The sequence below is a fragment of the Cornus florida genome, unplaced genomic scaffold (assembly GCF_030987335.1).
Source record: "Cornus florida cultivar Cherokee Brave unplaced genomic scaffold, ASM3098733v1 CherokeeBrave_3.0.0_Hap2_Chr11, whole genome shotgun sequence".
NCBI lineage: Eukaryota > Viridiplantae > Streptophyta > Magnoliopsida > Cornales > Cornaceae > Cornus > Cornus florida.
The window spans coordinates 66069059-66092252 of record NW_026775581.1 but is presented as its reverse complement, the minus strand read 5'-3'; the positions used below and the strand labels follow the sequence as shown (position 1 = coordinate 66092252).

At 34.3% G+C, this 23194-nt stretch overlaps 1 long non-coding RNA gene across 5 annotated transcripts; it reads right to left on the bottom strand.

The window, feature by feature from the left end:
* Positions 1 to 5141: 5141 nt before the first annotated feature.
* Positions 5142 to 9407, bottom strand: LOC132283153 (uncharacterized). Of its 5 annotated transcripts, none has more exons than XR_009471958.1 (5): positions 8560 to 9393; positions 7993 to 8101; positions 7101 to 7193; positions 6836 to 6937; positions 5142 to 6338 (listed from the first exon to the last, which is right to left on the bottom strand). It is a non-coding gene; the product is annotated as an uncharacterized LOC132283153 (long non-coding RNA). The 5 variants fall into 5 exon arrangements; XR_009471959.1 differs by having other exon boundaries at positions 7993 to 8063; positions 8560 to 9390; XR_009471955.1 differs by having other exon boundaries at positions 7101 to 8101; positions 8560 to 9407.
* Positions 9408 to 23194: the final 13787 nt, after the last annotated feature.

Sequence of the window (23194 nt, the reverse complement as noted above, 5' to 3'; positions counted from 1 at the left end):
CATTTACTATAACAAATCGATGCAAGTATCACTACTCTAATCAATCATAAATTAATTCACTGCAATAAACAGGTACAAGTATGACTAACCAAGTTTACTTCTCTTTTTAAAATTAATTGGTAGGGTTATAAATTATTACATAGTCGGAAACCATTGTTATCAGGCTAATCAACATTTGACACATCAGCAAATGTGTCGAAATATCATTCACTTTTTTTTTGCTAATGTGTCAAAGTGTTAATTTTATTTTTTATTTTTATTATTATTATTTCTTTCTTTTTTTACTGAACAATGGTTAGTGGATTAGAGTGTTAGGTACTGTTTGATAAAACTGAAAATTAAATACTTAAATTTCATGTAATTATAAAATAAATATTCTTTTGATATGTTTTGAATTTTCAGTGAATTAAGTGATAAGTTATGACCCTATCATTTAAAAATTTACTTCATTTTAAGTGGTATTTATTGATATTCAAATTGCTTTATCAAATACACTTAATTTAATAAGCAATTAATTTTGAATTAAGTGCTGATCTGAGTGCCAAAAGCCCCCAATTGGACCAGATAATAATTTCTCCATTGCGCCAGCCAAACTGATTATGATTAGACCAACCAAAAGCAGTTTAGAAAAAGAAGGATAATAATACTAATAATTATCTACGAAAAGATTCCCATCACAAAATTATTTTCCTAAATTTGTAAAATTAATTTACAGATTTTGCAAACTAATGAAACCTACTTTTACAAATTTAATTTTTTTTAAAAAAAAAATTGTAAATTCTATATACTTGAGAACTATTATAAATACAATATCCGACATACTTAATCTGTGGAGAAATAATGTAAAATGCAATCAGACCAAGGTTTTGTAACGAAAATAAGTCCCTTTAACTTACCAATTCAACACAATGCATGGTTCACAACTTATTTGGTTGTCTACAGTATCCTGTGCCTTGACTCAAGGGCTGAGGATTTCTATAATACAATTAAGTATTTACTTGTAAAAAAATAATGAAACTGCAATTCAAATATTACCTAAAATAATAAGTTTTACTTAAATACGATAAAAATTTAAGTAATAGATAATTCAAGCAAGTATAACAAAATTTCTCAATTTTCAATTAGCACTTAAAATTTTCAGCATTAAAAAATTCAATTCTTAAGATTTTATACTTTTTGATTTTATCAAACAACACAAGTTTGTTTATAAATTATTTATGATCCATTTGACTTGACATAACAATAAGCTTAATCTGGAAGATTGGATCTGTACAGTATCCACACGTCAAAGTCTATGTTCTACCTCATAACATACCCTGTTCTGAATCCAAATTGTCTCAAAACACTCATTTTTTTTTTTTAAATAGTGGTGTCGGGCTTCTCCATAATTTACCATCAAGCACATGCAGTTTCACATTCTACATACACTGAGCAATTACCCACTTTGAAGGACTGCAAGGAAATTTATTATTATTAATTTTTTTGAATGATGATAACGGTATCTAACCTCTTAAAACAACACATAATTCATCTCTTTTTCGTCCACAAATCTTTGATTACTCACCTAGAAAAGATCTTTAATAGATTCTTCCCTTCTCTATTCACACATGTAAGAGAGGCATGATTTTTTTTGTCTATATTTCTGTTCTTCTTTCTAGACAAAAGTCAGACTATGTCCTATAATCCCCCTTCAAAGACATCCATTAAAGATCACAATTAAAATGCATGAAACAATAGGTTAATTAACTGACACAGGTTTCATGCAAATTCAAAGGTAAAACTCCAAAATTCATGTGTGCTTGGCTCGTAAAAATGGTTAGTTCCAAGGGAACTGGAAGGGCGTGCCAGGAACCATGAAAGTCTAAATGGAGTGACCAAATAATATTCCAAAAATGAAAGTTGTGAGATTAAGCAATTGTGAAGAAATTCAGAATGACGCCTCTTGAGTTTTTTTTTTTGCCTTCCATAAAAGGATTTAGGATTTATCAACGGTTAAACTTAAAGTACTTAGCTTGAAAGTAAAGCACTGAAACGTATCAAAGTGGTGGACTAAAACTAAAAATATTGAAATGACATCGAGAATGTAAAGATAGCTGGAATTGAATTGAAAATGCTGTTTGAGTTGTGTGTTGAACAGGTCTTTATAGTTACAACAAAGTTGCCTATTTATAGAATTCTCTGATGACAGTTATTGTAGGCAGTTCCATTGGCAGTTACGTGGATTTGATCAGATTTTGTCTAGTCTCTCTTATTCACATTAAATTTTTTTGTAGTCGATCCATAATCAAAAAGGTGTTTGTGATTGTTCAATAAGTAATGAAACAAAAGATACCATAGAGTTAGGACACTTATTGTATGAGGTTTACATGTGTGGGACTATGTTTCTATTTTCTGCATGACTTTTCACTGATTGGGAATAACCATTCTTCCACTAGAAATTCTACACGTGTCCCATGTTTCCATATTTTGCGCTCACCTTACCACAACGGTTTGGTCCACATTCTGCCATTTTTATTACTTTTTCACATGACTTTCCACTAGGATTTTGCACGTTTCTATATCATATCGGCCCATATGGCGAACCTTGACTGCCAAATTCCTACTGAAGTGAGAGATTTGCTTCCCAAATCGACGAGAGAGAGAGAGAAAAGGAATTGAAAGCTATAAGCTGAATTAGGATCTGTTCGTTGTACAGGGAAGACCCCCACTTTCTTTCCGCTTCAAAAATGCTATCAAGGATGAAAAAAAAAAAAAAAGGGTTAACTTTGTAGTAAAATATAGTATAGGAATCTGATTAGCTAAGAGGTTGACTTTATAATCTAATAGTTCAAGAAATAGGAACTTTTTTTTAAGAAGCCTATCCTTTTCAAATTAAAAATTAAAAATTAACTTTAAAAATTAATGATGCGGTCATAGCGTGTGCACAAAATAATGCATAACACTTTAGTTTTGGAAATTGTATCAAGCGGGCATCATAGTTTACATTTATAAACCGCTATGTAGTATGAAGTGAGAAGGGATCGTCCCAAGAGATTGAACACGTGTTGGAATTTAACTTGACTTTAATGTTAATTAAATTGAAATGGTAAGAAAGAGAGAGAGAGAGAGTTTGAGAGAAAAAGAGTTTGGTGAAGTGATTAAGATAAAGTAAAATTAAAAATATGGAAATGGAAATAACAATGCAAATAAATTTAACTAAATTAAACTAAGAATTAACGAGATAGGAAGAGAGTCTTAGGGTTAGGATTCACCACTAAGCTCATGCAATTAACTATATGCTTTCAATTAATGGGGAATTTATTAGTGTAATCATAGATGTGGTCACATTATCATCAAAAATCACAATTGTAAACATAGATTATCAACATCAAGAATGAATTGTCTACCTAATGACAATTAAACTAAAGTGTAAAACCCATTCAAGACTACGTCATAACCCACCATACACATTCACAAATGTATCCAATAAGAGCACGCATCAATCAAAAGGATATACTAATTGTAATTAGAAGCGTGGATTAACATAATCAAGCACAAATTGCCTACTTAACTACAATTAACTAATGACAAGTAAGCTAATTTGTAAAACAACTCATCAAGATTAAGCCTTCATCCATCAAATTAATTGACAATTGTATCACATAAGTATCATGCTATAGCCATCACTAAACACAAATACAAGAAGTATCTAGCGTAGAATATAATTCTAAAGTAATCACACATAGACATGCATATTACATGTAGAATTAATGAAAGAATTAATTTTAAATCATTTAATGAAGAATAAAATCCCTAATTAAACATACATAGACATATAATCAACTGGAGATTTCAATGGAAAAATTCATCAATACAAGCCCTAATTTGTCAAATCAAGCATGTATATATAAATAAATCACAAGGCCATACAATTAATTACAATATATTAATTCCCCAAGAAAAGAAATACAAAAGTTTAGGTTATATGAACTTAGGACTCATCCAAGCCCTAAGTGAAGAACTAGCTCATGGAGGAGATGATCATGGTGTCAACAAGGCCAATCCCCATCTTTGACTCCTTTTTCTTCTTCCATAAATATTTCTCAAAACCCTAACTTTTTCTTCTTTTCGTGTTTTCCAGAGTGAACCTTATATCTTACAGAAAAACTAAAAACTAAATAATAATAATCAAAACTCCCTCTACAATGAGTCTTTGTTTTTCCTTTAATACCAACATTATTGGAGGCTAATAGTTCACAAAATATGCCCAAACAAGAAAATTCCGTAGCCAAGTAAAAGCTAAATCCTGCAATGCAGCCAGGGGCTGGGGGATCGATCCCTCAACCTTAGGGATCGATCCCCGAGGGGTATTTTTTTGCACCTTTCTGCCAATAGTGGGGGATCGATCCCCCAGTGCTAGAAATCTCTTTTAAGCCTCATTTAACTCCATTTTGGCTCCAGGCTAATCGGTTTGCTTTTTGATCGTTGGGAACATCATCAAAGGCCCGGAAAAAGGTAGAATTGACCGTTTTTGAAGGATAAGCGCACTATACGAACAATGGGATGCGGCCTCTTTTTGTCATTTTCTAAGCTTTTTCCGATTGTCTTTGCTTGTCTCCAAAAGACTTTAATCACTACAAAAAAAAATAACTTTTTACCACGGTGAAAAAAGCTTTCTACCACGGTTCCGCACCGTGGTAGAAAGTGGTTCTTTCCACCACAGTTTTGAACCGTGGTAGAAAGTCAATTTTCAACCACGGTTCCGCACCGTGGTAGAAAGTGATTCTTTCCACCACGGTTTCCCACCGTGATAAAAAGTCTTTCTTTCTACCACGGTCACCGTGGTAAAAAATGTTATATAATTTTTTTAAAAAATAATAATTTAGCCCTTATGAAGCCTCTTTTTTTTCTTCTCGTGGTAGAATTAATGTGATAGTTTCTACCTTAAATTAAGCCCATAGCATAAAGTGTGTATATATATATATATATATATAAATGGGTAACCTGTCGTCCAACAACATATATCACTCATATCCTACTCCACATACACAACCAAATTGCAGCCAAAGGCATATATATACAACAATCACCTAAAATTAATCCCAAACATTCATTAAATAATTTGAAGTACAAAGTTTCCATCATTGTTAAAAAAAGAACAATCACCAAAAATTAATCCAAAACATTCATTGAATAATTTGGAGTACAAAGTCTCCATCATTGTTAAAAAAAAAAAATAAAAAAAAAACCAAGTGCTAACAAAAGATTGCAAAAAGAAGTAGCACCGCCAAGCTTGCCCAACCATCTTCATTTACTGGAATTTCCCGATAGTTTAAACAAATATATATATATATATATATCAATGGAATTTCCCGGTAGTTCACTCCAAATTCTTTCAGGGAACCCAGCGCATGAGTCTTTGATACCAATAACTTCCTCTTGTATCATAAGGAGCACCAGCAACAACCAACATCTAAAAAGCAAATCAGTCCTAAACTATAGTAACAATTTAAGAAAGAGCATAACAGGATATAGATTCTCAAATCTCATCATTTGTATATGATTTTTTAACATATATCTCTTCGATAGGTAAAATATAATCCATTAAGAATGCCAAGAAGGATACACATATTTTAACAATGTATAGCACTATAGTATTTTAATAAATTTTACCAATATCTTCATCATCATATTTATGCTAGACAGAAACACACCTTAAACATGTCGGTCTGTCACAGAAAGGAGACTACGTGAACCTAGCAACTGTGGAAGTGATTTCAAAATGAAGCCTAATGTCACTTTAGAAAATTCTACAAGCAGAAGACAAGACTAAAGCAAAGATTGGCTTCATATAGCAGTAAAGATTTATAGATGGAAAAAGAAAAAATAAAATTATGACCTCTTCAAAGAGGTTTCACTGCCTTACCATATATATGTGCAATTTAACTTCCTTAAACACCCTAGTAAATTTTCTAACTCAAATCACATCAAAGCCCTTTTTGTTTCATGGAGCAAACAGCGTTTTCACATTGGAAGTAAGTGATGCTAACATGCTATATCCAGATGAGCTTTATGTAAAAAGAAGTATGAAGAAGCATGCCTCATGCTGCAATCTCATTGCTTACAGTGTAGGACAAGATGTTCATGCAGAAAATAAGGAAATAAATAAAGAGGAATAGAAAAAGAGAAAACAAAACCTAATTTTTAAAATAACAAAAGCAACAAAAGGAAACAATAAAAAAAGGTGTTGATTGTTGAAAAAAAAAAAAGAAAGAAAATACCATTCTCAGTTTTGTTATAACACCGTACCGGGTTGTACGATTCAAAGCTCTGAATAGTGCAGCAGATAATGCAGCCACCTGCACCCCAAAATAAAAAATAAAAAGAAAAGAAAAAGGAATGTAAGTTTTCCTCGGAATCCAAAACATCATGTACATTACAACAGACTAAATCGCTTTGTGCAGCAAATAGCAACTAGACTCTTTTCCAAAAAGGCAAATACATAATCAGATAACCACAGGAAGGAAAGCTGTTCGCAAGCGCTGCGAAAAGAACAAATGATTTTGCACAATTTCTACAAGTAGGGAGACATTAAGGAAAATATTGTTTCTACAAGTTGAGGAACACTTAAAAACAAATGGTAGAGCAGATATAACAAGCTGAAAGCCTAACAAAAAAATAAATAAATAATAAAATAAAATAAAATTTGTAGAACTGACATAACAAGCTGAAAGTCCAACACCAGCCGGATGATTTATAGTTTACATCCCTTACAGTTTATATGCATCCTTCAATGTTTAATTTAAATTCTGCAATAAGGAAATGCAAAAAATAAATTACATTTTAGGAATTATACCTCATTTGGAGTCCCTTCACGAGTCTCAAGAGCAAATGCGAGGGCTGAATGAAATGATCTCTTTGTACTTCATGGAGTTCTAATATGAAAATTATTATGAAACTGCAAGTGATGCAAAAAAGCACAACAAATAATAAATAGAGAAAAACAGTAAAAGACAGGGTCTCTACATAGAAAACAAAAAGTAGCAAAAGGAGAAGAGAAAAGGTAAAATAAATAACAAAATAGAACAAAAGAATAAAAAATATTAACAAAAACACCATACACAATTGACAAGCGGAGCCAAAGCATTTGCAGTCAGTTTTGTGACATCTGATATTTTCAGCAGGTGCGTTGGTAGAAGTGAAAGTAAGGAAGCCTGCCATGACAATTAAATTTTATAAGGATTATCAAACTATGCTTGTCTTCTTCTATTTAAAATAAGTTGAAAGAATAAAGAACAACAAAAAATAAACCAGTAATTCTCTCATCAATTGAAGATAACATTTTGAAACTGTACGACGTGCATTCACACAAGATAGAATCATAAGACACTAAAATAAATATCGAGAAAAGGCACCAAAATTAAATCCAGAATTAGTTGGGGCAGAAACAGAATACTACAATGAAGATCCCCCTCAAGTTGTGATAAAAAGAAGGAAAAAGAAAAAGAAAATAAGAAGTATGCTGACTCATATCTTTACTTATCACACTCTCTAAAGGAATGGATTATGGTTATGGTTATCATGGCCTATGGCCACCCATTCTTGGCCAGTCTTGTTCCTAAAGAGCATTTGAAATCCATGGGCAAGGGATATTTTATGGAAAGCACCCAAATATACATCAGAGGAATGCAACTTCATAGATAGGAACTTCAAACTACATAACCAACTTTAAAACCCATTTCCATAACCTTACCATTCACCTTCCTACTGGCCTTTAGCCTATAGCCTAAAAAATGAGATAGTGTATATATATGATTAGAAGCCTAAAGCTAATGCAATGCCAATCATGGGGTGGTGGTGGTGAACCTGGTGGTAATAATAATAACAGAGAGTAATACAATCATACAATGTATTTCATTAAATTACAAGAAAAAAAAAAGGGAGAGAGAGTAAATGGCAATAGAGTAAGACTACAATCATAGCAATCGGATCAGTTATAAACTGTTATAGTACTTCCTTGGATGGGTTGTTCTCTTCTATGCGTTGTTTTGTTTATGCCGACAACAATGCTCTTGAGGAGGCACCTAAAAGTGTAATTTAGGTGGATCAATGGAAATTCAACCTGAATAAAAGATGCCTTTATCATAATTAAGTACTCACTGATATAACGCTAATAATTTTAGAAATAATATTACTTGTCTATGGCAGTATACACAATAATTTCAGCTTTCAATTGCAGTTTCATACAACCCATTAACAGAGTACTTAGAACACAAAGAGAACCCTAAAATTTTCTGATGCTACATGTGGAAAAACAACAGTAAGGAACAATCACCGATGGAAAGCTCACAGTTTTAAAGTAAAAACTCCATTATATAAATGTGCAAATATATAATAATATTTGGGTTCACAAAATGTATTCAAATTGAAAGAATCAGACAACTTGTTTCATATAGAATGTAAATATACCATATAATCTTTCTCACACACACACGCACACACGATACATATATAAATATATTCTTGGATTATAGATGTAGATTTTCAACAATTTGAAGAAGGCGAAACAACTGAACTCACCTGGCCGCCAACTTGCTGGCTTTCTAAATTCTTTGTTCACAAACAGAATTGGTACGTAGAAGACAAAGAACGGTTCGAACTCTATTGAAGGTTACGAGGATCAGAATTAGATAAGGAAATTGAAGTAAAAACAGAAGAGGATGAAGAGGATGAAGGCTTTCTAAATCCTCTGTTCATCAGCTTCTTCATTTTCTAGGTCATATTTAAGCAAAAATTCAACATCTGCGTATATATCGCCGAAATCATCATCGACGCCTTCCATCTGAGATAAAAACCCTAGAGAGAGAAAACAGATATCGCTAGGGTTTTTTTTGTTAATCAATCACCATGTGAGACAAGGCTCAAAAACCCTAGAAATTTACTCAACATTTTGGTCGATTGCCGATCTTCAAGTCGTTACTCAACATCATCCTTATGAGAGAGTAGAGAGGGCTTGAGAGTTGAGAGACAATGGGCCTGAGGCTGAAGCTTTCGAACGGCGAACCTGAACTGGAACAGCGGGCGACGGAAACTGAAGGATATGGGTTTTAATTTTATAAACAATCTGAAATGATATGCCGATATGGGTTCTGATTGTTGTAGATTTTGTAGGTTGTAGTTGCAGAGACAGAGAGAGGGCAAGTTCAGAGTTGAGAACGAGAATAGAGATGTAGGCGATTTGGGAGACTGATCTAATTCTTGTAGATTTTTGTAGTTTTGTAACCATCCGGCATTTGCGTTGCTTTCTTTTTTTACTGAAATTTTATGGATAAATTTTTTCAATTTAATTTTTTTTTTTGACCTCTGTTTCTTGTCACATAGTGTCTTCTCGGATGCTCGAAAATAATTTTCAAAACTCTTTCGTGTGGATTGACAGCTTCCTTTGAGGATCGAGTCATTTTTACATTTTCACTTTTCGGACAATATGCACTATTTCGTCCTTTTCATTATTCTGTCTTATCTCCGTTTGTCAGTTTTTGACACAACCTCACTTTTCGTGCTCGGAGTTAACTTTTGACTTCACGTGTCTTCATCTTCAATGGTTTTCTCGAAATACGTATATTTACTTTTGCAAGAAAGTATTCTGGTTGCTCCCGGTGTCCATAGAGGCATGGATGCACAATTTTTTAAAATCTTTTTCATTTCTTGGGGTGTTTTTCATAAATATCTTTTGAAGATATTTTTTTCAGCGGCATCTAAGAAAATATCTTTTGGAAGATATTTTCATTCTGGGGCAGTTTTGCAGTTAACCCTTTTTGTAGAGGCCATTGTGCAATTAACAAAAGTTATTGCAAAATATCTCGTCTGGAGCCTGGATCCTCATACAGGATTCATTTTCACATTTCGTCAAGTCGTGTATTCCTAGAATTCCGTTCTGGTCATTTTTCTCCAGTTTCAGGATTTCTGACCCTAGTTGCCACCGAACTTGTTCGGGGCATAACTCCCTGCTCGGAACTCGGTTTTCGACGCCATTTCTTCCGTTGTTCATATTTTCTCATTTTGAATCGATATTGTGATTTGTGTTTTGATGTTCTAATGTAATTTAGGAATGATCCTATAGATTCAATTGGAACATAGACGTTAGGTGGCATGACCTACTTCTGTTATTTTCATGTTTTAGATTTCAAGCTTATAGCTTTAAGAATTGGTATTTTGTTGCCTTGTATAACATGCCTTTATGTGGCTAGTTGCATTGAAATTGTAATTTGTGTTTTGATTGTTCAACATGGTCTAGGATGATTCCTTAGACTTATTTAGAACATAGACGTAAGGAGGCATGATCACTTTAATTGTTTCTGTATTTTAGATTGCAAGTTGATACCTTTAAGAACCTTTATCTTGTTGCTTTGTATAACGTGCTTTCATATTGTTTGAATTGCATAGACGATGTGATTTATGCTAGAAATGATCTAAGATAGCTTAGGATGATCCTTGAGTCTAATCTTTGACATAGACGTTAGGTGACATGATCCCTTTTTGAAATGATTCATGTTGTCTAAAAATCTTAAAGAAATCGAGTCATGCATGCTCGTCCCCTACGAATAAACTTATTAGACTTTTTTATTAACCCGAAGTTACTGGGTGTTTTGCAAGTAAAGAAGCTTTGTTGTGGGATACACAACACTCTTAGACATGCTAGAAGTCTTGAAGTATTTTTGATTACATTGAATATGTACATGGTAGCATATCATGTTTACTTTTGTTTATTTTGATAAAACTTGTACTTATTGTTTAAGCCATGTAATGTGCACTTAAGTACACCTTTTGACACTCTTTTAATGTGTATGTAATGAGGCCGGAGGCCAATATCATATATTATGTATGTTATGTACTTTTACTTACAAACTTCATTATAGAAATATTGAAAATTCATGAGATATTATGTCATAACTTTTGCATCGGGTGTGGGAATTCTATTTTCATTCTTTCATAGGGTCTCATAAATCATGTTTGAAGTGTGGCCAAGGGCCAAACGGTAATTTGAAATCATTTGTCAATTTTGGTTTTCATGTTTTCCATTTCAAGTCCATTTTTGCCTTTTCGGCCGTTGGGAGGTCGAATTTTGCATCGGCAGTATTTTTAAGCCATGGACCATTGTAGCGCATCCAAATAGGTAAGTTACGTTTGAATGCATTATCGTTTTCAAGAAAAACCTCTTCCTTGGCAATTTGAGCCTCCTAGGAACTCATTTTGAGGTTTTGTTGCATAATCTGATCTAGGGGTATTCTAAACCTTTCACATCAGTTTTATTTCTTCTTTCAACATGGTCGATTAGAAAACGTGATTTTAGGGAGGATTTCTTCTTCGTGTTTTTCCAGAAAATATCGTCTTGGTACCGGAAATCCCTTGTGAAGTTTCAGCTTCCAGTTTTCATTTTAGCAGCTTTTTAGCTCTTTTGACCAGATTTCTTGGGAGGGCATTTAGGCCATTTTTCAGTGAGTTTTTTTTGAATTCTTTGGCGAGTCACGTAAAAAACTCAATTTTGAGGGGGGGTTTTTTCTTTGTGCTTTTGCAAAAAAATTCATCTAGGCCTCCAAATTCAGCCTCTGTTTTGAATTTTCTTGAAAAAAAACCACACAGCAGCTTTATGGGCTACTGCCAGCCATGTGTGCACCAAGCGCGCACGCGGCGTGCATGGGCGCGCGCATGGGCTTGCGCATGGGGCTGTCATGGCCCCTCGTCGGGCCACCGCTACGTCAATTCTTATTTTGGGTTTTTCTCCTTCGTCCGGACTCCGATTCAAGTGAATTTTTTTTAACTTGACTAATTTTTCGCTGTCTTTCCAACAGTGTGCTCAGTTGCACCCGGTTCTTCCTAGATAATTACCAGTTTACCCTTTTGCCTTAAGTGCTCGTTTTTCTTCTTCATGTCGTTTCTCCTTCGTCCGAACTCCGAATCATGCGATTCTTGAGTCCATCTTGATTAGTTTTTTGCTTTCCTTCCAACGGTGTGATCGGTGGCACCCGAATCTACAGTTTTCAGAAATGACTATTTTGCCCCTGGGGGCATATTTGTCATATTTTCGATTTTTTGCTTCCACATCAGTTCTTGTTGAATTCCACGACCTCATGGAAGGTCACTTTGACTTCTTAGAGTCTTGTCTTCTGTTTTCGTTTCCGTATTCGGATCCGTTATCGGATCATCCTTTCGATTCATCACTAACGCACTGGCCTAAAAACTAGGGCCGTCACAGGTGGTATCAAAGCTCATAGGTTCAAAAACTTTAGGACGATGGGTTTTGGGTGCATATCATGCTTTTGTTGGTGTACCTTGATATATTTATATGCCTATGATAACATGTTTTGGTATTACAACATGTTTACGTGCTTCATTTGATAACATGCTCGGTGTGATGACATGTTTTCCGTACTTATATGCTTATATGTTTAAAAGCATCTTTGTTTGACATGTTTGCTTATATGGCACCTTGAGTAGATAGTCCATTGCTATGATCCATGCTAGCTGTTTACTTTTATGTCTGGTTTTGGCATTGCCTCTTAGGATTTTTCGTATCCCTTGGATGCATTCTTGTTTCACGAGTTTCCTCTTTGGATAGGAGAAATTCATTCTGTAAGGACCCATGTCGGGAACCTTCTTATCTGTTCTGTCAATCGATGCAAGTAAGGCTCATGTGAGCGTAGAGGACTGCGATTCATTTTCTTTTCCTTCGTGGCTTCTAGATCTAAGGCCTTAAGCGTATAGTGCCAGTGTCATTGTTGTCAGAGTTTTGGGATTAGCTACCCCAACTCTCGCAGATGCCTGGTTCCCGTAGAGCTTTTGGTAATGATCGTTTCTGACATTGATGTCATTTATTTCGAAAAGTTCACTTCTGGGGCATGTTACGAACTAGTGCCTTATACTGTCATGCTATCTTGCTGACGAGTAAGTGTAGGTGGGTTCTGGTCACTGTTCGTACTGCCTTGTCACTCTCTTCTTCTATCATGTTTCAACGTTTCGTTGTCTTGGGATTCTCTCGGTAGTTGACGTTGAGTTAATGTGCCGATTCGTATGGGGTGTTGTCTCAGTTCATGGTTTCGCGTTCCTTCAGTTAATCTTTAGACTTCAGGATTTGTCCTTCAGTGCGTTGTGAGCTGTCCTTGATTTGACCTTTTGTTCGGTCATTATTATGTTCTCTCTGGTATGTTCCTAATTTCGGGGATGAAATTCCTTTAAGGATGGTAGGTTGTAACGACCCGGTCATTTGCCTTCCTTTCATTTTTCCTGAAATTTTACAGATAAATTTTTTTCATTTAATTTTCTTTTCTGAGCTCTGTTTCTTGTCACATAGTGTCTTCTCGAGTGCTCGAAAATGGTTTCTGAGACTCTTTTGTGTGGATTGACAACTTCCTTTGAGGACCGAGTCATTTTCGCATTTTCACTTTTCGGACACTATGCACTATTTCGTCCTTTTCCTTATTCTGTCTTATCTCTGTTTGTCAGTTTTTGGCACAACCTTACTTTTCGTGCTCTGAGTTAGCTTTTGACTTCATGTGTCTTCATCTTCAGTGGTTTTCTCGAAATACGTATCTTTACTTTTTCAAGAAAGTACTCTGGTTGCTCCCGGTGTCCATAGGGGTATGGATGCACATTTCTTTAGAATCTTTTTCATTTCTTGGGGTTTTTTTCATAAATATCTTTTGAAGATATTTTATGTCAGCGGCATCCAAGAAAATATCTTTTGGAAGATACTTTCATTCTGGGGCAGTTTCGCAATTAACCCTTTTTGTAGGGGCCATTGTGCAATTAACAAAAGTTATTGCAAAATATCTCGTCTGGAGCCTGAATCCTCATACAGGATTCTTTTTCACATTTCGTCGAGTCGTGTACTCCTAGAATTCCGTTCTGGTCGTTTTTCTCCAGTTTCAGGGTTTTTGGCCCTAATTGCTGCCGAACTTGTTCAGGTCATAACTCCCTGCTCGGAACTCGGTTTTCGACGCCGTTTCTTCCGTTATTCATATTTTCTCATTTTGAATCTTTTTTGTTTACAGAGTTTTTCCGTTTGTACGCGTTTGCTCAAAATCCACTTTTCCGGACCAGGCAAGGCCGGTTCGAGGCACTTTTTGAGATTTCTATAAAACAGGAATGAGATATTTCATTTTTCATCTTCCCCACTCCTCTTGCACGACCTGAAGCAGCCATGGATGCCCATGGAGCTGCCACCTTCTCTCTCCTCCTTTGATCTACTTTTCCTAAGTGAAAAGTCTTCGGCCTTCACATTTTTTGTTCTCCTCAACGTGTTTTACCATTCTCCCTTATTAGAATTCATTTCCGACCATTTCTTGAGTTTGGGTTTGAGGTCAAGTTGTGATTTTCATGGAGCTTCCTTCGGATTCATGTAGATCATGTTGTCCCCGACAAAACCCTTCGGTTTCGGCGAATTCGGAACACTTTTTTTTCGGTGGGCCTTTAAGGTTTTCATCTCAAATTGAGGTAGGGGGTGTTATAATTTACTTTCTTGCTCTATTACATGCTTGTGATGCTTATTCAACTCAATTGCATGCTTGGATATTAAATCTAGATTTTTTGATTATTTATTTTCTAGTATGAAATTTAATTTTCCCGGTGAGTTATAACATGTTTTAAACTTATGACTTGACATTATATTACACCTTGATATGTTGATTAACATATATTAAAATTGGAGCATTTGGATAAGAAATTAAGATTTTATTTAATATTTATCTTAAATAAAATATTAATTCATGTGGCCTTAACTAGCTTGAAATCAATGTCTGATAGCATATTATATTTGGCCTTAGCATGCTCTTCAACATAGTTGAATTTGAAAGTAATTGGAGGTGTTTTGAAAATTAGTAATTATTAATTAACTTGATTAATTAATTTGCCCCGAGTGCACTATTCACTCCATTTGAATTCCGACCTGATTTTCTTGATCTATATGCCATATAGTTTCACATATATTTGATTTAGAATATTCGGTGAGGTTTTGAAACCTTTCATTTAATTAATTTCTTTGTTTAAGATTTAATCCTCATGGTGATATACAACTTGGAATTGAATTGTGGCATGCTAGAAAATTAGGCTTTGGTATGGTTGTTCACAAATATTAAATTGGGATTAATTGCATGAGAATTGCAACTTTTATTTTATATTTAATTTTAGTGAAAGTTTAATTCACATGGTCGTAAATAAAATGAAATAAACTTGTAATGTAATATTACATTAGTCCTTAGCATGTTCTCTAAGATATGTTAAATTGAGAGCATTTGGTTAAGTTTGAAAATCTAGAAATTTTAATCAAAAGAATTAATTAAAATCTATTTTTGGGTCCCATTAGCTTAATTAAGATTTTAACTTGATATTTGTATTGGCCATGACTTGTTTACTAATATATATTAATTGCGGACCATTTGAAGTTGCTTTAGAATCTTGGTAAATAAATTAGCATGATTTAATTAGAGTTCTACTTTGTTATTCCAATAACCTAATTGAGTTTTAGAATGGATATAGGTGATGACCATGCCATGTTCTTTAATATGTATTAATTTGAGGTTATTTGGAATTGAATTAGAATTTAGGGAATTTAATTATTTTTTATTTAATTAAATTCTATCTAATTGAGCCATGGATTTAATTGTGTTTGAAAGTCGTTTCTATATCAAAATCTTGGACATGGACTTGTTATATATTCATTTGGTTATGTTTTGAGCATTAAATAACATAGTTGCTATGTTTATACTCATGAAAATATGTTTTCCTTATTGAATATATATTATTGCCTTGTGTAATGATTTGCACATTTCGTATTTAATATCTTTCATGCATAGCGTGTAACGAATTGCACACTAAAGATTCGACATTCATCATATCACATTAATTGTGGACTTAGAGCATGTATTGTATAGGTTTCCAAATTTGGTTGTGCATGGTAGATAGTTGATTATCTTGTATATACATACTGATATATACGTTGTTGCACAACTTGTTGATTTTGGAAACTTGGGGATGTCGTTGTTTGGTTACGACTAGGACATGATTCTAGTATGGGGGATGGTCCCTCTATATAGTCTAGTACGCACATAGGGAGGTTACCCATGGGCTAGTAACCCTAAAGTAACCACATTGTCGGTTTGATCCGGCGTGACGTCCAAGTATCCACTTTATTTGATTTCGCATTTCATTTCAAGTTGATAACTAGATGATATTATGACTTGTTATTTTTTACTTGTTTTCTCATTTTAAGTTTCAGGATGTTTATTTTGAGAAACCATATTTTACGCGTTGTATTAGAAGTTCTAATGTTGGTTAGATGGCATCGATATTGTGATTTGTGTTTTGATGTTCTAATGTAGTTTAGGAATGATCATATAGATTCAATTGGAACATAGACGTTAGGAGGCATGACCCACTTCTGTTGTTTTCGTGCTTTAGATTTCAAGCTGATAGCTTTAAGAATTTGTATTTTGTTGCTTTATATAACATGCCTTTATGTGGCTAGATTGCATTGAAATTGCAATTTATGTTTTGATTATTCAACATGGTCTAGAATGATTCCTTAGACTTATTTAGAACATAGACGTTAGGTGGCATGATCACTTTAGTTGTTTCTGTATTTTAGATTGCAAGTTGATACCTTTAAGAATCTTTATTTTATTGCTTTGTATAACATGCTTCCATATTATTTGAATTGCATAGATGATGTAATTTATGCTAGAAATGATCTAAGATAGCTTAGGATCATCCCTGAATCTAATCTTTGACATAGACGTTAGGTGACATGATCCCTTTTTGAAATGATTCATGTTGTCTAAAAATCTTAAAGAAATCGAGTCATGCATGATCGTCCCCTACGAATAAACTTGTTAGACTTGTTTATTCACCCCGAAGTTACTAGGTGTTTTGCAAGTAAAAAAGCTTTGTTGTGGGATACACAACACTCTTAGACATGCTAGAAGTATTGAAGTATTTTTTATGACATTGAATATGCACATGGTAGCATACCATGTTTACTTTTGTTTATTTTGACAAAACTTGTACTTATTGTTTAAGCCACGTAATGTGCACTTAAGTGCACCTTTTGACATTATTTTGATGTATATGTAATGAGGCCGGAGGCCAATATCATATATTATATATGTTATGCACTTTTACTTACAAACTTCATTATAGAAATATTGAAAATTCATGAAATATTATGTCATAACTTTTGCATCGTGTGTGGGAATTCCATTTTCATTCTTTCATAGGGTCTCATAAATCATGTTTGAAGTGTGGCCAAGGGCCAAACGGTAATTTGAAATCATTTGTCAATTTTTGGTTTTCATGTTTTCCATTTCAAGTCCATTTTTGCCTTTTCAGCCGTTGGGGGGTCGGATTTTGCATCGGCGGTATTTTTAAGCCATGGACCATTGTAGCGCGTCCAAATAGGTAAGTTACGTTTACGTGCATGTCGTTTTCAAGAAAAACCTCTTCCTTGGCAATTTGAGCCTCCTAGGAACTCATTTTGAGGTTTTGTTGCATAATCTGATCTAGGGGTATTCTAGACCTATCACATCAATTTTATTTTCTTCTTTCGACATGGTCAATTAGAAAACGTGATTTTAGGGAGGATTTCTTCTTCGTGTTTTTCCAGAAAACATTATCTTGGTACCGGAAATCCCTTGTGAAGTTTCAGCTTCCAGTTTTCATTTTAGCAGTTTTTTAGCTCTTTTGACCAGATTTCTTGGGAGGGCATTTAGGCCATTTTGCAGTGAGTTTTTTTTTTTAATTCTCCTAAAGTCACGTAGAAAACTCAATTTTGAGGGGGGTTTCTTATTTGTGTTTTTGCAAAAAAATTTATCTAGGCCTCCAAATTCAGCCTCTGTTCTGGATTTTTCTGAAAAAAAACCACACAGCAGCTTTATGGGCTACTGCCAGCCATGTGTGCACCCAACGCGTGCGTGGCATGCATGGTCGCGCGCATGGGGCTGTCATGGCCCCTCGTCGAGCCGACGCGATGTCAATTCTTCTTTTGGGCTTTTCTCCTTCGTCCGGACTCCGATTCAAGTGAATTTTTTTTTGAACTTGACTAATTTTTTGCTGTCTTTCCAACGGTGTGCTCGGTTCCACCCGGTTCTTCCTAAATAATTACCAGTTTACCCTTTTTGCCTTAAGTGCTCATTTTTCTTCGTCATGTCGTTTCTCCTTCGTCTGGACTCCGAATCATGCGATTCTTGAGTCCATCTTGATTAGTTTTTCGCTGTTCTTCCAGCGATGTGCTCGGTGGCACCCGAATCTACAGTTTTCAGAAATGACTATTTTGCCCCTGGGGGCTTATTTGTCATATTTTCGATCTTTTGCTTCCGCATCAGTTCTTGTTAAGTTCCATGACCTCGTGGAAGGTCACTTTGACTTCTTAGAGTCTTGTTTTTTGTTTTCGTTTACGCATTCGGATCCGTTATCGAATCATCCTTTCGGTTCATCACTGACGCACTGGCCTAAAAACCAGGGCCGTCACAAGTTTGCAGTTGCAGAGACAGAGAGAGGGCAAGTTCAGAGTTGAGAACGAGAATAGAGATGGAGGCGATTTGGGAGGCTGAAATAATTTGCCCTAACATGTGTGGTATGGTGTGTGTGGTCTAAAATAATTTGCCCTAAAATTTTAAGAAAGTAGCGGGAATAAGACCCATTTACAGCCTTGAGCCTTAATCCAAATTCACTTTCTACCATGGTGCCTGAACCGTGGTAGAATAACTTACTATCACGGTTCTTTATTAACCGTGGTAGAAAGACGGTATAAAAGTCTGAATTAATTTAAGTGAAATTTAATTCACTTTCTACCACGGTTATTTTTATAACTGTGGTGAAATAAATTAACTTTTTACCACGGTTCTATTATAACCGTGGTAGAAAGTATAATTACTATCACGGTTTTTCATTAACCGTGGTAGAAAAACTTTCTACCACGGTTTTTTTAAAACCGTGGTAAAAAGGGCGTTCTAAAAAACTGTTTTTCTTGCAGTGAATGAACCGAAATTAGTCCGTTTGAACCTTATTGACCTGAAATTGACAAAAATATAAATTAGAACTAAAACATGAAAGTAAGATAGATATAAGGACTAAAATACCCTAACTTAGCTGCTGAAATGTGCAACATTTAAGCACTTATCACACCCCCAAACTTAGATATTGCTAGTCTCTAGCAATGAACTACAGTATGAAAATGAAACAAACATATATACAACTATGAACTAATAAAGCAAATAAAGATAACAACACTTTCGTAGGGATCACGGTTGCATTTAACATATGCAACAAGCCTTTTAAACCCCTAGGTTACTCCTAGTGGACGAGTTAAGTCTCGTGAGGATTTCCAGAAATGATACCCACAAACATCAACAGCTCTTTCTTACTTGAGAATCAATGACACATATCAAACAAATGTTGAAAGTAGACTACTTCAAGTATGCAAATTTCTGCCATTTCTAAGCTATTCTCAACATTTCAACATCATGTAAGCAAAAATGGTCCTTCACACATTAAGTAAGTTAATCATGCAAATTGAATCAATTCTATCATCATTTTTTAGTGAACCGGCATCAAAATGAGTTGCTATCCTAGCAAATCAAAGTAATGGCATAGCCTTACCCTCAAACTAGCATACGGATATAGGACCAATCCTCAAAACATTGAATGAACCTTGTTATTCAATCAAACATTCTTTTTTTTTTTTTTTTTTTATTGATTTCATTTTTTTTTTTTTTTTTTTTTTTGTATGACCTTGTGCAATGTCCAAGTTCCTTAAGCTCTCTAATCACTCCATATAACAAGCGTTGAGCCAACGACTCCCAAACCAGATGGTCTTGGGGCGTTAAGTGTAAAAACACTCCTAAGGGCATAATGACTTAGAATGGCTAAGCTACGAACTCAAACTAATCATATATCTTACATTCTTTTCTTGTCTTCCTTTTTAATCATTTGACATATTGAAAGAATGCAGTTTTTTTTTTTTTTTTTTTTTTTTTTTTTTTTGGTGAGTGCTTTTATTTCTTTTTTTTGCAAGGTTATTTTATCAAGAATGAAAGCTTTCAAAGCATACTAGCTCAATTGAGATAAACCGAGACAATAATCAACTAAGCATGTACCCTACAAATTAAATGCTAGTGTGCGTAAGTGCAAGTGTAAAATTCTAGAATCAACTCTCAAAGCATTTTCAACCAACAAGATGATGTGTACCATAAGAGCAAACATAATATCAAAAATTAAAAATTTACCCCTAAATGGCATCCTAGAGCATACAAGAAGTATTAAACTCTAACAACTTGCTTTTCAAAGGCATTATATTTCAAAAGTTCGAAATTATTGTCAAACACATCTCAAATCTCATCATGCATTTAAAATTAAACTTAAACTAGAATGAATCATAATGATCGACCTTACTCCCAAACTTAAACTGTACATTGTCCTCAATGTGCAATGAGAACAATGAAAAATGATGGAAAGAGTATACCGTGATGGCAAAGACTATGAATTCCGACAATAATCCAGTAGGAAAGATGTCTCCCCAAAACTTGGATGCAAAAACATATCTGTATACCCATACTAGCAAACTCACATCAAATATCACATGGGATAAGCAATGCATACAGTTCAAAATAATATATAACACAATGCAAAGAGATATGAGATGAAACCCTTGATAAAATCTGAAAACATTCATAACCAGTCATAAGGGCATATCGGTAGCACATTTTTTTGAAATTTTTTTTTTGAAATTTTTTGTTTTGTTTTGTTTGTTTGTTTTTTTTTTTTTTTTTTTTTTTAAAAAAAAAAAGAAACAAAGAAAAAGAACATGTATATACAATGGGCTAAATTTAACGTCTCTAGCAAGACGGAATGCTAGTGGAAATTTTTTTTTATTTAAAATAAATCAATTCAAATTTTTTTTCAAAATTATCAATGGAATTGTTTTTAACAACAATTCAACTGTTATTTATTTATTATTATTTTTTAAAATCATCAATGCAATTTTTTTTTTTTTTTTTTTTTTTTTTGTGAATAAACAATTCAATTTTTTATTTATTAAAATTTTTTTTATGTATTTTTTTATTTAATATTTATTATTATTATTTTTTTTTATGTATTTTTCTTTTTATTATTTATTTATTTATTTATGGACAAGCAAGAGAGAACGGCGAAGCCAAAATCGCCGGCGAAAAGCGATCCAGATGCGACGCCGGAAGACGAACCCAGTAAGAACCAGCCGAAATCGCTGGAAAACAGCGACCCAGCCACGACGCCGCAAAGACCCAGCCTTGATAGCCGGAAAACCCAGCCGCGATCGCTGGAGAAGAAGCAGCCGCGACGCCGGAAAACGACCCAGATGCGACTGTTTTTTTTTTTTTTTTTTAATTTCTTTGTTCAGACCTACAAACTCGCCGGAGAGGACCAAGCCGGAATCGCTAGAGAGAATCCAGCCGGGACGTCAGAAAAATAAAGGGCGAAGCACAGGCCGAGTCTTAAACCGGCGGCCGGAGAAAGAACGATAACTATGGCGCCGGAATGTAATACCTTCCATGCCGCGGAAGAGAAGAGCGAACAGTGAGAGCGAACCAAGAAATTTGGATTGGAGGTGGGTAAGGTTTTCACAGGGAAGGAGAAGAATTGGTGATGACGAATGAAGGAATTGGACCGATGAGGAATTCGGAGGAAAAAAAAAAAATTTGATGTATTTGGGGTTGAAGAGATGCGCGGGGAAAGGAAGAAAATTTTGTTTGGGCATGGAGGCATGGAGGGTAGGGCAAGCTAAGGGGCTCGATCAACCAAGTGAGGGATCGTTAATTTTATGCAAAAAAATTTTCCCTTTCACTATGTAATGTGAAAAAGTGAAAGGAGATTGATCCCTGTGGTTGGGGGATTGATCCACACGAGCCGTTTTTTTTTTTTGGTTGCTCTCTGCCAAAGTATGGGAGTGATCTCTCATTGTGGAATCAATTCTTTTCTTTTCTTTTAAAATTTTTTTTTTTAAAAACAAAATTAAAAAGAATAAATACACTAAAATAAAAAATAGATAAAAATTAAAATAATAAATAAAATTAAAATAAAATCACTTACCAATTTATATTAACTAATACTTTTTTTTTCTTTTTTTAATTTAAGGAAAACTAATATATATATATATATATATATATATATATATATATATATATACTAAAATAAAAGAAAATATATAAAAATAATAATAAATAGAAGTAAAATCAAATACTAACCTACACTACCCATTAAATTGTTTTTTTTTATTTTTATTTTTTGTTATATTTTTTTTTTTCTTCTTTGCAAATTTAAAAATGCATAAATGTACAAAAGGAAAAAGAAAAAAAATAAAATAATAATAAAATGTAAATTAATATGTAACGATGGAGAAATCGATACAACTAGTGTTTAACGTCGCTAGAAAGACGTGAGATGCTCTCAATCTTCAAAGTAAATGGGATCCACTAAAAGAGCGGATTCCACATTTATTTGAAAAGCTTGTCCATCAATGAATGGTTTAAGCCTTTGACCATTAACTTTGAAGGTCCCTTCATCTTTCAGATTTTGAAGTTCAACCGCCCCATGAGGTGAGATGGAGATGATTAGATAAGGGCCTTCCCATTTGGTTCGAAGCTTTCCAGGGAAGAATTTGAGCCTATAGTTGAATAACCAAGCCTTTTGGCCAGCCTCAAAGGACTTTTCACAATATGTTTATCATGAAATACTTTTGTCCTTTCCTTGTAGATTTTTGAACTATCATAGGCATCATTTCGCAATTCCTTTAACTCATTGAGTTGAAGTAAACAGTCTTTTCCAATCTTATCAAGATCAAAGTTGAGCCTTTTTATTGTCCAAAGTGCTTTGTGTTCTAGCTCAACCGGAAGATGACAAGGCTTCCCATAAACAAGTCTATATGGAGACATGCCTATTGGAGTCTTGTAAGCTGTCCGATAAGCCCACAAACCATCATTCAATTTCCTTGACCAATCTTTTCGAGTCGGATTGACAGTTTTCTCAAGAATATGCTTAATTTCCCTATTTGACACCTCGACCTGCCCACTTGTTTGGGGATGGTAGGGGGTGGCCACTTTATGTGTGACAGAGTATTTCAAGAAAAATTGCTTCAAGAATTGATTACGGAAATGTTTTCCTCCATCACTTATCATAGCCCTTGGCATACTAA